This window comes from Chenopodium quinoa, unplaced genomic scaffold (assembly GCF_001683475.1).
Source record: "Chenopodium quinoa cultivar QQ74 unplaced genomic scaffold, ASM168347v1, whole genome shotgun sequence".
Classification (NCBI taxonomy): Eukaryota; Viridiplantae; Streptophyta; class Magnoliopsida; order Caryophyllales; family Amaranthaceae; genus Chenopodium; species Chenopodium quinoa.
The window spans coordinates 1,933,917-1,947,521 of NW_018744702.1; the positions used below are offsets into that span (position 1 = coordinate 1,933,917).

Consider the following 13,605-nt stretch of genomic DNA (forward strand, 5'->3'; position numbering starts at 1 on the left):
AAATAAATGTTACACCTCTAACAAGTATATACATTTCAAGTTTAATAAAAGGCTAAGTTCACCAATAATAACTAATCACCCTTATAAACTAATATGGAAATAAATAAGATAAAACTTAGATCATACTCCAAATATTAGAATAATATCCCTAATATGTACTATGAAGGATAATACATATAACAAAGTCCATAATAAAACACAATGAATCGATGGGATAACAAATTAGCCGAAGTAATAAAACATGCAACTATACCATTAAACTAGCACATTAGGTTAGAAAACAATGAGTCGTGAAAGTTTTCCATCTCAAAACACTCACTAGTTCACAAAATCTAACTCACCCAAGCCCACATAGCAGGACAAAATTTCGTAATAACAAATTATTATGCAAAGTAGAGGGGCACATAATAATAAATATAGTATATTAGGTAGACAATTAACTAGACAAGTTAGAATTAAAGCCAAACATAACTCTGAGTGGAGTACTTCCCTAATTTTGAGCACGTTTAACATAGCATTGTGCCTTCGTTCTCAATTGATGTAGGGCGCCTATAACAAAGATTTTAACGAGTTTGATGACACAATGTCCACCAAAAATCAGCTAGCTAACAAAAGCATCGGTCGCGAGAATATTACACGCTAGTTGTACAATACAAGTAGGAAATACATATTTTCCTTTATAATTGGTGACAGATTCAATATTCAATTGTGACACTACTTCATTGAGATAAATGCAGTCACCATGTTCTTTATTCAAATAAATAAATAAAATTTTCTCAAACCTTAGGATAAATAAATATGAATCCCACCAAAAACAATATCAAAGCAAGTGGGCTTCTTTATTTAATTAATGATTAGCTGACAAAACTAGGGTTTATGGTCGACACTTGGCACTAGCAAAAATTGATCAATGATGATGCAAATTCTAAAAGCTTCTAAAGATTGTATTAATTGCATAATATGCTGATTTATGTAAACGAGCCCCCATTATTAGCACGAGATCAAGCCCATCGAGGCTTCGTCAATCATGTGGTTAAAGAAAAAAAAAATTCTTCAGATTGGATTCTAATTTAATCAATGGTTTAGAGCTTTGGTGCTGATAACGTGTTATAAAATTAAAGAGAACGAGGAGAAAATAGAGAGAATAGATCAGTCTATATAATTCCATAGAGTGGGGATATATATATATACATACAATATAACTAGAGTTTGCTTAGATAAAAATATACCCTAGTTCTAGAACATTCCGAAACGATAAATGAGGATAATGGATATCCATACAATATTTCATAACACAAGGCTACTTCATTAAACTTGACAATACCGATAACATGGGTTCTTTTACTTGAAGCTTCTTTTAACACGAGAATGGGGCTTGTAGTTATAATGTTGTACACGGGCTACTTTTTTCTAAAACCATGTACATGAGCTATTGGGCTACTCACTAGTAGAAAAATGTAAAAGGGCACCGACAAATGCGCACTGATTATTAAAAATCGATGCCAAAAATGCAAGCCTAGACCACAAAAAAAAAAAAAAACAGGTTTAATAGGCCACCGGTTAACCGGTGGCCTTTTCCCAATATTCCCTAAAATTATTTCTCTCTCCTCACTCTTCCCTCTCTATCTCTAACTCACACGCTCTCTCTCCTCTCCTCTCGAACTCTCCGTCTCCTCTCTCTTCTTGCTCCACCCCAGCCACCACCAGCGCAACCCTCCTCTCTCTCCATCCTAGCTTCCCACCGCAGTCACCACTAACGCAACCCTCCTCTCTCTTCCTCCTAGCTTTCTGCCACCACCACCGCAGTCGTCACTAATGGCGTAAGCCCTTAAAAAACTGGGAGAACGATGCCTAGATCTCTAATGGCGACGCTGCTCCTCACAAGGTTTAACCCTCCTTTGTTTTGTTAATTTTGTATAATTTAGGTTAGGGTTTCGATTTTGTTGAGTTTTTGGGTTTTGATTTTGGATTTTATGATTTGGTCGTTGTTTTTGAGTTTGAATTTGTATGTGATGTTTGATTTTGAATTTGATTTTGTCCCTCTTGTCCTGATAATTATTGTAATTTGTATTTATGGGAATTGAATTCGAATGAATGGGAAGTGAAAGAACTCTTGATTCGAATTTTCAGCTATGAATTTGACGAATCATCAATCGGAATGTACAAACCCTAATATTAGAAATGATGATGATGACGATTCAGGTAAACAATTTATTATGCATTATTCATGTTTCTCATAAGAATCATTTTTTCCTGTTTTGTGAATTTTTCCTGTAATTTAATTAATCTCCATTGATAAAACCAGTGGTTTATTGATAATTACAATTTGTAGAGTAATTTCGACAAATATTATGGAAATTTGACGTAAAAAATGAGTAAATTAGATAAATTTCTGGCAATGTGTAGAGTAATTTAGATGAATGTTCATAAAACTGAGTACTGTATATTAGATGAATTCTGGTGATTCCAGGAGTAATTTTAATGAATTTTCTTGTAATTTGACCCCAAAACACTGTTAAGATTAAATTGTTGGTAATTTGTGGAGTAGTTTAGATGAATTTTGTGATTATTTGATCACAATCTGATTGATATTATTATAGATGAAGTGAAAGTAAGATGTTGAGATCAAAGAGAAGCAGAACCGAGGGAACCTCGTTGTGTGATTTGTGGTAGGTGTATGGGGAGTACATTTGTGATGAAACAGATGATGATGTTTGCAGCTTGTAATGTGGTGTTGCTTGAGTGAAGTTGCAGGTGTTGAATGCTTCTTTTGTTCTGAATATATAGCGATTGTACTAGTTCTTGTGCTTGAAAGCTGCAGAGAAATAAAGCTCTTTAGGAACATGTGAATCGGGTTATAGTATGCTGGTGTACTTGTTGAATATTTGCATATGAGGGGAGTGAAATTGGTATTAAAATTGTGGTGTTTGTTTGAATTTGTTAGGCAAGACAAGTCCAAGGCGGTTGAGATACTTGTGTGGTGATTTGAAAGTATTTTCAACATTCAACGAAGAGGGAGCTTTACAAGGAAATTACACAGCTTTTAACTCTAACTAACTTCAGGTATACTTTACAAACCCCACAATCGTTCGTCTTTAATGCTTTATAGGATATAGTACATGTGGACAACTGATAGACTTTTTTGTGCCCTTGACTTGTGTCTTTTGTCTTTTTGGAAAATTAGTTAGTGAATATTGGGGTATTCTCCGGTAGTTTATCGAGCTATTGATCCCTGGTGATGGTAATAATTTAAGGATGGATCCTTGTATCCTTTTAATTTGTACGGTTGTACCATGCCAGTTGGGAATAGAAAATATTGCATGCACCCGGGGAGATCTATCGTGCAAGACCTCAACTCCCAAAGTGAAGTGGTCACAACAGCTGTAGTAATAATTTGGCAAATTAGTGTTTCTGGCTTATGTGGAAATAATTTAGTTCTTGTCATGTTAGTTGGGAGCAGGAAATCTTGTTTGCTCCTGATTTCAAATGTTTTATCAAAGGTAAAAGACCCTGCTGTTAGTTTGTTTGTTGGTTGAATGGTTTTATGTTCATGATATGTTCATAAATTTTGTTATACACGGCAAGAGTGACTTATTATGTCTCAGTCTCTTCAAACTTCAGATAAGTCCAATATCTTATAAATGGTGATAGTGTTATCTAAGTTGCTCTCACTCACCCAGTCACCCCCCTAAACCGTGAATTGGAAAAGCATATTATACTAATAAACAATGTTACTTTGATTTTTAATTTAGTTTTCCTTACATGACACGTCAATCATCTTGAACCACATAACTGTAGAAGAAAATTAAAAATCAGAAGGATCAGTGTCTTGAAAAGCACACCTAAGGCGCGTCTAGGCACTAGGGAATTAGGGCAGAGCGTGTTTTTTTGCTCTAGGCTTGAAGTATTCAATAGGCGCATCTAATTGTCATGTATATTCTTAAAAAGACTTGATCTATTTCGTATCTGATTGTTATGTATTATTGCATTTGTTGTATCAAATAAGATTGGGTATATATAATGTTTACAGATTTTTTAACTCTCTGATTTGTTCAGCTTAAATTGGTAGCATCCGCTTTGTTAGAATCCCAGACCAAACCCTGATATCAAGACGTTGTTCACTGATCATACGTGCACTCCTCAAAATGGAGCTGTTCAGGTCTACGTTGCTGCTTCTATGCTCCACGCCACTGCTGTTCTACTCTCGCTGCAGCTAATCTGCTCTACGCTACTGTTGTAATATTATTATATTCTGTAATATATTTTTTTTTTTTGAATTAAAATTGTCATGTACTCATGTTACAGCTTTATATTAATGGAAATTATAAGTTTACATATATGTAAGTGTTTATATATCAATTTAAGTCAAAAAAAATGCAAAAAAAAAAAATTTATTTTTTTGGGGCATTTTTGGCACCGGTTCTGAACCAAACCGGTGCCAATAGTTGTGTTATTGCCACCGGTACTACACCGAACCGGTGGCAAAAATTTTCACTTATTGCCATCCCTCAAATGAACACCAGTGCTATAGGGGGGTTTTGAACCAGTGCCCTTTTACATTTTTCTACTAGTGACTCCATTAAACTTGAGATTACCGATATATTAATATGGAGTAATCAAATTATAAGGTGCACGCTTATACTTTTGAATATTTTTTTAGTAAAAAATCTGAACAATTGCAATGAAACACGTCAATACTTTTGAGCATTTAGTAAAAAAATATGAACAATTGCAAAATTTAAACATTTCATAAGAAAATATGAACAATTCTAACTCGTAAAAATTCAATAGTTTTATAGTGAAAATAGTTTTGTAATATAAACTGAACATTTACTGCATATTAAATGAACATATCTTTATAGAAAATGAACGTATATAATTGGATGATTATGTACATTTTTGTGACATGTTTTTTTTTTTATACTAAATGTTCAATTTTTATATAAGTGTTCAATTTTTTTTCCTAAATGTTCAAAAGTATAGACGTGTAGACATCTACTTTTGGCCTCCTTTCCCGACCAGAAGTGTTATGACGATAAATAGAACCATCTTCGTGTTGGATCAACGTGAGGAATACTTATGGACTGCTGATTAAGTCATAAAAATATAAAACGACTAGCCTAACACGAGACAAAATGAACTAAAGTCCAATTAATTAAGCTCGGTCAATAATTAGGCCTAAACCCGGAGTAAAAACCTAATTTTGACGGATTTAGAGGCGCCTAGGTTAAAAACCAAAGCTGCCGCAGGAAAATCCGCGTGCAACTCAACGAGTTGGGCTAGTCTGGCGCGCGAAACTCACAAGGTTGCACGTGGCATCTAGCGCAACCTCCAGTGATGCGCTCACGAGAGATTCAAAATTTCAAGAAAATACTTAATCGAATCTTACCATAATACCGCGCTCATGAACATTAGTTAGGTTGCCCCTGGCAGGGCATCCAAATTACTTGCACGCAGCAAGCGCGCGACCCTCTGTGATGCACGCGCCACCTGTTGCGACATAATGCTCAAAACCCAAAACGCATCCATTCCTTGTAAATTGGGGCTTAATATGAAGCTTAAACACAAAGAAATTAATCCAAAAAAGCTAGCAGGAACTTTGTGAACTTGTGTACTATCAATCATGTTGTCCTAAGCACTCACCCCTCTTATTACTTGTCCTTGTGGTGGAGGTTCCCGAACAAGAACGAGTCCATAAGGGTTCTAAACAAAAATCTAGCAAAGAAATGTGGTTAGTTTCCCGAGCACTTAGATAAATCACCTTTCTTTTTGTTGTTTAAATAATTTAAATCAATTAATTACTATTGTTTGATCACTTTAAATAAACTTTTAATTTATTTATTTCATAGAACATTCTTGCGTTAATCAAAGATTAAGATTGAAATAATTAATTGTTGTTTTATCACCTAAGCCAAGGCGAATCTTGTGTATTTATTGTTCCTTTTCACGAATTTGAATTAAATAAAGAATAATGACTTTGCAATGTATGTAATTCCTAAGTGATTAATGCTTGTAAATAAAACCAACTAACTTAGTTTTAGGTATTATGTTGCATATATTGTTTGGTGATGATATTGTGAAATGGAAAGAGCTAGTAGAGGCCGCACTAGGGCTAGAATAGCGATTCCACCCTAAAGGGAACATTATTTTAGTACCCTCGCTCTCGAACTCATGTCTGGTACAAGTAAACCAATTTAGGCGTGGGTAAACTTATGAGTCTTGCTAAATATCCTTTGAACTCTACTTGGGAGAAAGATATGAACGAGATTTATGAATTTTCCTAAAACTCATTGGCGACTCCTTACTAATTTCTTACAAAAAAGCGTAATGATATATAGGATCAACTCTAATTCAAGGTCCCCCAAACAGTCAGGAATTAAAGTCCTAAAACAACCTAACAAATGTAAAGTCCTAGGCTTTTAAAGGGTCATGGGTATAAAGGAGAAGGATCCCCTACGATGGGCACTCCCTCCTTACATTGGCGACTCCACTGGGGACTTAGAGGTTACAAGATTAGTTTTTAGTTATGGTCCAAGGTTTCCAACACTAGTTTGCCTATGGGTTGTAACGAGAATCAACTTGAATAATCTCTAGTTAGAGAGCAAGACTTGAACGCATAATATCTTCCTTTTTTACAAAAGTAAAAACCAAACAAGTAACATTGCATTATGCATAATCATAGCAAATTATAACCTTTGGGGATTGGCTCATTGACTAGGGGTTGCCAACACTGGGCTTCTATCACAAAATTAAGAACAATCATCCCACCCATATCGCTAACAAAATGTTGGGAGGACTATGTCACGAGTCAACATGTTAAGTGATGGATTTGTGCATCGTTTCTTAAGATATGGTACCTTTGGACACCCAATCTTCGACCTTAGAAAGGCATCATGTGGATTAATGGCTTTATGGTATGCTTACATGACTATATATATATATTTGTATATATATATATATGTATATATATACATATACATATGTATATATATATATGTATATTTATACATATACATATATGTATATATATATAATATGTATATATACATGTATATAGAAAAAAAACCGTTCGACAAAAGAAAAAAATTGCACAAATAGGTGGCACGTGCAACTCACTGAGTTGCGCGATCACACCCAGCGCAAGAACTAGGGCTGCGCATGCTATCCGTGCGCAACTTAGTTTCTTACGCACGCCTTCTGCTACGAGACCACTTTGATTTTTCAAAGACAATTGGTTCATGCAAACAATATCATTATTAATGAGTTGTTTAAAGGTGATGTTATCCCTTCGAATGTATTTTGTGTTTTTTTTTTCTTTTCTTCTTCTTTCTAAAAAATAAACAAGCTTATTGGTTTCTTAACTCTTCGTACTTCTTTAGGGTTGGTTTCCAAGCTTAGGCACGAAGATTCCCGGGCGCTCACATTCTACATTTACCATCAAACAATTCACCTCTTTCAAATCATTTCCCTTCGACCACTCACTCTAGTCTAACAACGATGTCCGCCATAGAACAACTCCAAGAAGAGATTGTTTGCTTGAGAGAGGAAAAGACTCAAGATGCCACAGAGAGAAAAATCAAGAAACTCGAAAAAAACTAAGAGGAAAAATGCCGGAGCTTTGGCTTTGCAACAAAAGATGGATGAATTATCCATATAAAAGAGAACTTGTTAGAGAAGCTTGTTCTTCGTTCTACAATGGGGAATAAGTACTTTGACGCAGAAAAGTTTGCTCCTCCTACATGACTCACTTTACCGGAAAAATTCGTAGCTACGGACTTACCAATATTAGTATAGAGAAAATCAAAATTTATATTGATTTGCATATATCTCAATAGGGGTTCAAGGCGGCATATTTTAAAAGCTAGTTTATCTTCATTACAAAGGGAAGTGACCCATTATTTTAAATGTTGCTCCAAAATTTTCACCATTGTTAAAAAAAAGTGTAGAAAAACAAGAGAATAATAATTTTCTTTGTATTGACGAATGAATGTGAGATGTTCAAAAGCATATACGAAACCGCGCTTAAATAGACCAAAACGAAAAAAATTTGACAATTTTTTCCCAAAGGAAAGTTCACACGCAGGAGGAGTGCGCATCTTATGAGTTGCGCGCAACATTCATGCGCAACCCTTGCAGTTGCGTGCGACCTATTCTGTCACGACATGATTTTTTGGGTTATTTCCGTGTTTAAGACTACAGAATAACAAGAATTTCAACGAGATCTTATGACTATTCCATACGCTTGCCTTTTTTTATTATTCTTTCCTTTTTTATTTTATTTTCCTTTGTTTTAATTTTTTCTTTTTTCTAAAATCCTTTTCTTTCCTTTTGCGTTTTCTTTCCTTTCTTTTCTTTCCCTTTGTTTTTTTGTCTCTTTTTTATTTCCTTTTTTTGTCTCCTAATTTATTATTTTTTTCCGGGGGGGGGGGGGGAGGGGGGTTGAGTCGAGAACCGTTTCCCTCCCTTGAAATTTTTTTTCTCAGAAATTATTTCTCGCTTTATTTTATAAACAAAAAAAATATAAATAAAAAACTCATGGAAATAAAAATAGAGTACGATATATACAAAAAAAAGGTGTCATATGTACAAAAAATGTATAAATATATATACCTTTCCATAAGAAAAATAAAGAAATGGGATTCAAGGTGCTCGATGGCTCCCAAAAGGCTGCTGTACATCCTGCAAAACCCATAAAAAAGATTAATACACAAAAAACACTTACCGCAACCATCCGATGATCACGGCATGACAAAGCCACGTATAGTCCTCACCATGCCGATCACAGTCCCCCGCGAAACCTGTTCAAAAAAAAACAAGGATAGTCATAAAAATGTGAGATATATGAAAAGAAAAAATATACATGTATGGAATAAACATATCGACTCAACTGTCTCTGGTACAAATAGTTTGTCCTCATCCTCCGTCGCCAGAAGAATCTCATGATTTATCCATCCAAAGGCATCGGTATACATAACCTCTATCGTAGGAGAAACCTAACAACCCAACTCGACTCGCTAATATAAATATATATACATATATATATGTGTATATATACATATATGTATGTACATAATAGAAAAAAGAGTCAAAGTTTCGAATAAAACAATCAAAATATAAAAAGAAATGAAAAATACTAACCGGAACGAAAGCTGGAAAAGAAGTCAGCCTGGATGCAACGAATGCCAGGTAAGATGCACCTAGTAGCACTAGCTGCTCCGCTGGATAACCAAGGATTGCCTGAGCTCAATCCTCGGTAGACAGAAGGTCCGAACGCAGCATTCGGATCAGAGGGTCCACAAGAACCAAAGGCTCCTTGGACAAAAACTGCTAGACGACTCGCTCGCTGTAGACACCTAAAATGTCTCCACAAAACAAAGCTCAATGATGAACAATATTTCGCCTCCATTATTGGTCGGGTTGAGTATTTAATCCCGAGAGTGCTTAAAATCCATGTTCAATTTAACTCACCTCACAAAATAGTCAACGGATCAGTCCTAATGTTTTGTCAAAGCATAGTCCAATTTATATTTTGGCTCGAACCTTTTTTTATTAATAATAAATATAAATAGCCCAAAATTATGAAACGACACTTAAAAATGCTGAGTGTAATTAGGTTTAAAATAAATTTGGACGTAAAAATGGGAAAAATGTCCATCGTGTCACGACATCAAGTGCCGCACCACGGTGGAATTTTTCGCGTCGCGGCGTATTTTGTCGTGTAACGGCACGCATGCTGCGACATGGGATTGTTCCGTGTTTTCTCCGCGTAATACCTGAACACGTTTTATCTTTTTAGGACAACTACTTTATCGCGTCACGGTACAATATCCCGTAATACAACATATTTTGTCGTGTCGCGGCAACCATCTGACGTGTCACGACACCCAAATATAGAGTTTTATCTTTTTAGGGTTCCATGTGTTCACTCCACTCATTTTCCCTATATATACCCCCTTCAATTCTGTAGTTTGGGGGCATCAATTAATTCTCTCTTCTCTCTTCTTTGTTCTAGACTAAACACTAGCCTACCCTATTCTTCTAACATACTTCCTTTAAGCACTTCAAGAAGTCCGTACTTTACCCGAGGTTCCATCCTTAAACCAAGGTGTGAAAGGTAGGACTGTTTGAGGGTTTGGCCCTAAAACAACTCTATTTAATTTAATTTTAATTTTTGTTTTATTTATTTCTTTGAAGTTACTAACTCATTTATTGTTTTATAGTTGCAAGCAAGCAAAATCAAAGTAAGGAATCATGTTCCTTTTATTTCTAATATTTTTCTAACGATTTTTATATTATTTTATTATTGTTGAATTGCTTCCAATATCACTACTAGAAAAAGGGTCAATTCCGACGGAATGGTTCCGACGGACATGAAAATCCGTCGGAAAACACTTAATTTCCGACGGATTTGGAATTTCCGACGGAAATTTACGACGGAAATTAAAATCCGTCGGAAATTAAGTGTTTTCCGACGGATTTTATTCCGTAGGAAACTTCCGACAGATTTTTCGGTCGGAAATTAAAGTTTCCGACGGAATAATTTATGTTTCCGACGGAATTTTGGGTTTTTTTTTAAAATAAAAAAAAAAACAAAATCAAAAAATCTGAAACCCTAATTTAAACCGCCCCTTTACCCTTAACCCTTAATTTCTCTCTCCTCCCTCATTCCCTGTTCTCCTTCTCTCACCTTCTCCGCCCCTTTTTTCTTCCTCCTTCTTCCTCCGCCCCTTCTTCTTCCTTCATGTTCTTCCTCCTTCCTCCTCTTCTTTGCCCCTTTTTCTTCTCCTTTTCCCCTTTCTTTTTCCTTTGTTCTAATTAATTTTTTGGTTTTTCGCCCCCTTTTCTTCTCCCTAATTAATTTTTGGCAACAACAACCCAAAATTTACACTAATTCGTGAAGCCCTAATTAATTTTTTGAACAAAAGTAAGGTTTTTCATGTCAAATTCGACCATGAAAACTCTAGATCTAGAGTTTTCATGGTCGAATTTGACCTTTAAAGCCCAAATTTGAGCCATTTTCGTGGATTTGTTGGTGAAATTCAAGGTTTGTACTTCTTTTTTCTATTTATTTTTGGTTGATTGGGGTGGCGGTAGTTTATTTTATTTTATTTTATTTATTTTTTTACGGTTGTTGGGTGTTCGGTGTGGTTGTGGTGGCTTGGTGCCATGGTGGTTTGGTTTTTTGTTAGATCTGGGTCGGTTAGGAGGGTACGTGGGTCGGTTTTAGGGTGAGGTGGGTTGGGATTTTTTCGGGTTTCTGGGTGTTGCGTTGGGATTTTAATTTTTTTTTTTGTTTAATTTTTGGGTTGTGACAGTTTGTTTTGGTGGTGGTGGCGGCAGTGGTGGTTTTAGGTGGGTGGTGAGGTGGTTTTCTTAGCTAGTTTGTGTGGGTAGGGGTTTTGATGGTGTGGGTCGTGTAACGGGACAGGTTAGGGGTTGGTGGTGGGGAGGTATTTGGTGGTTGGTGGTGGTTGATGCGCCGTGCCGTACTGGTGGCTCGGCGTTTTTTTTATTTCTTAAAACTATTTTCGACGGAATTTCCGTCGGAAATTTCCGACCGAATTGTAAATTCCGTCGGAAATTTCCGACGGATTTTCCTGGTGCTGAGAAACCTCTTTCGACGGAAAATTCCGTCGGAAAAGTGTTTCCGACGGAATTTCCGTCGGAAAAAGACAAATTTCCTACAACAGCTTTTCCGACAACCGGTTACGACGGAATTCCGTCGGAAACAGGTTTTCCGACGGATTTTGGGGTGGTTCCGACAGAAATTTTCCGTCGGAAATGACCCTTTTCTAGTAGTGTATTAATGTTTATTCTGTTATATTATTGATTACCATATTGCATGTTAAACGGAATATGTAATTGAAAATCGCGTATAATAAGATAATTTGGACGACCGGTTTAGGTTCTTTTTTAATCTTGTTGTTTAATCAAGTGATCACGATATTTTATAATTATGTGTTACATTAATATTCAACTAATTTAGCCTAATAATCGTTTGGAGCAAATTGAATCTTTGTTTACATGCCTTTGAGATCGCATGAATCACTTTTCACTATAAGAATCGAGTAAAGGCCAATACGGGCGAATGTGACTCCATGACTCACTTCGTACCATCATCCCCGATCCTCCTTTAATTTCGTGTTTCCGAACCATATGGAGTTAGTAATCTCATGGATTATGAATGGGGTGTAACCTTCACGAGTCAATCGTTGTTGCCTATCATTGTCCCTTTATCGTGGTTGCCTTTTATGATCCGTGAACAGTTTACAAGTTTCTTAAAAAATTGTTGGTGGCTCCCTACTTTCCTTGTCCTAATCGTATATGTCAGTTCCCACTTCCTATAAGTACCAAGCATATTCACACATGCTGAACGTAGACGCACTTCGAACGACGCTTACACTCGCCTAAAAATCAAGCGTCCGTCCACTGAAGCATAGGGAGTCCTTAATAAAGAGCCCGGAAACGGCAGCAAACTGCACCTTCTCTGACGGCCTCAAGGACCCGATGATCAAACTCCAAGGAAGGAGATCGATCTATGAGAACACAACCACATAAAAATCACTTGAGAAAAAATATATATAATATAAAAAGAGATGTGTTCTCAAAATCATACACACTGACGTACGAGTCGCCGAGAGAATCCTCTGGCAAAAGTCGTCGGATATAGTAGCTCGCTTTTTCCTTATTGTCTCCAAGCGATGACTGATAGGAAAACGAGCCTCCCCGAGCATCCTGGGGGCTAGGAAAGGCAAGTACTATTATCCCCAAGCCGTAAAAAAAATATGACGTGGCCAAAAGAACTATAAAAAGAAAATAAACAAAGGGAAAAATAAAAACACGTACCTCGAGAATTCGATCGTGCCATGAAATGGAGATCCGAGGCAGCTCAGTAGCTACCGCGGAATCCATCACTCGGGTCACCTTGCCCATAGCCGAAAGCATACGGGCATATGACACCTCCGCCCATCTCAAATTACCTACTTGCCCCAAATCTATGAGGCAAATAAGTAATCCAATGGCAAAACGCTCTCTCCGATCACTCAGATAATGACAAAAAGAACATGGACAATTTATATCCAAGCCAGTTACTCAAGAGTACAAGGCTGATCAACCTCGTCAGCCAACAACTCATCGGCAAGAACCAAGTACGGACAAGACTACGCATACTGTACATGTGAAGGGCCGCCGTAAGATGGTCTCCCGTGAGGTCATGACGTCTCTCGTATGACCCCTTAACGGCCTCTATAACAACAAGCTCGCCTCCAAAAGGAAAACCCGTAATCATAGAGAAGTCGTAAAGGGTAACCGTCATCACCCCCCACGGGAAGTGGAAAGTGTTGGTGGAACCCCACCAAAACTCTAACAACCCGCGAAGGAAAGCTGACGACGCAAGCTGACTTGATAAGTCCCAAAGAGCCGTCAGCTGAGGGCTGATCCCTGAAAGCTCCAGCACCTCCTCTACCACCTAGAGAAGCCTCTTGAAATGACCTCTTAAGTCAATAGACCCATGCAGACGCATACTAGGCTCGTTTTTAAAATATATATAAAGAAAATACGGTTATGACCTTCCCAAAAAAAGAGAAGAAGAGGAAAAGAGAGAAG

The 13,605-nt window shown here is 36.8% G+C and overlaps 1 long non-coding RNA gene across 1 annotated transcript; it reads left to right on the forward strand.

The window, feature by feature from the left end:
- Positions 1 to 1,394: 1,394 nt before the first annotated feature.
- On the forward strand, positions 1,395 to 4,337 carry LOC110702787. The gene is made up of 4 exons (XR_002507587.1): positions 1,395 to 1,885; positions 2,131 to 2,202; positions 2,945 to 3,063; positions 4,057 to 4,337. It is a non-coding gene; the product is annotated as an uncharacterized LOC110702787 (long non-coding RNA).
- Positions 4,338 to 13,605: the final 9,268 nt, after the last annotated feature.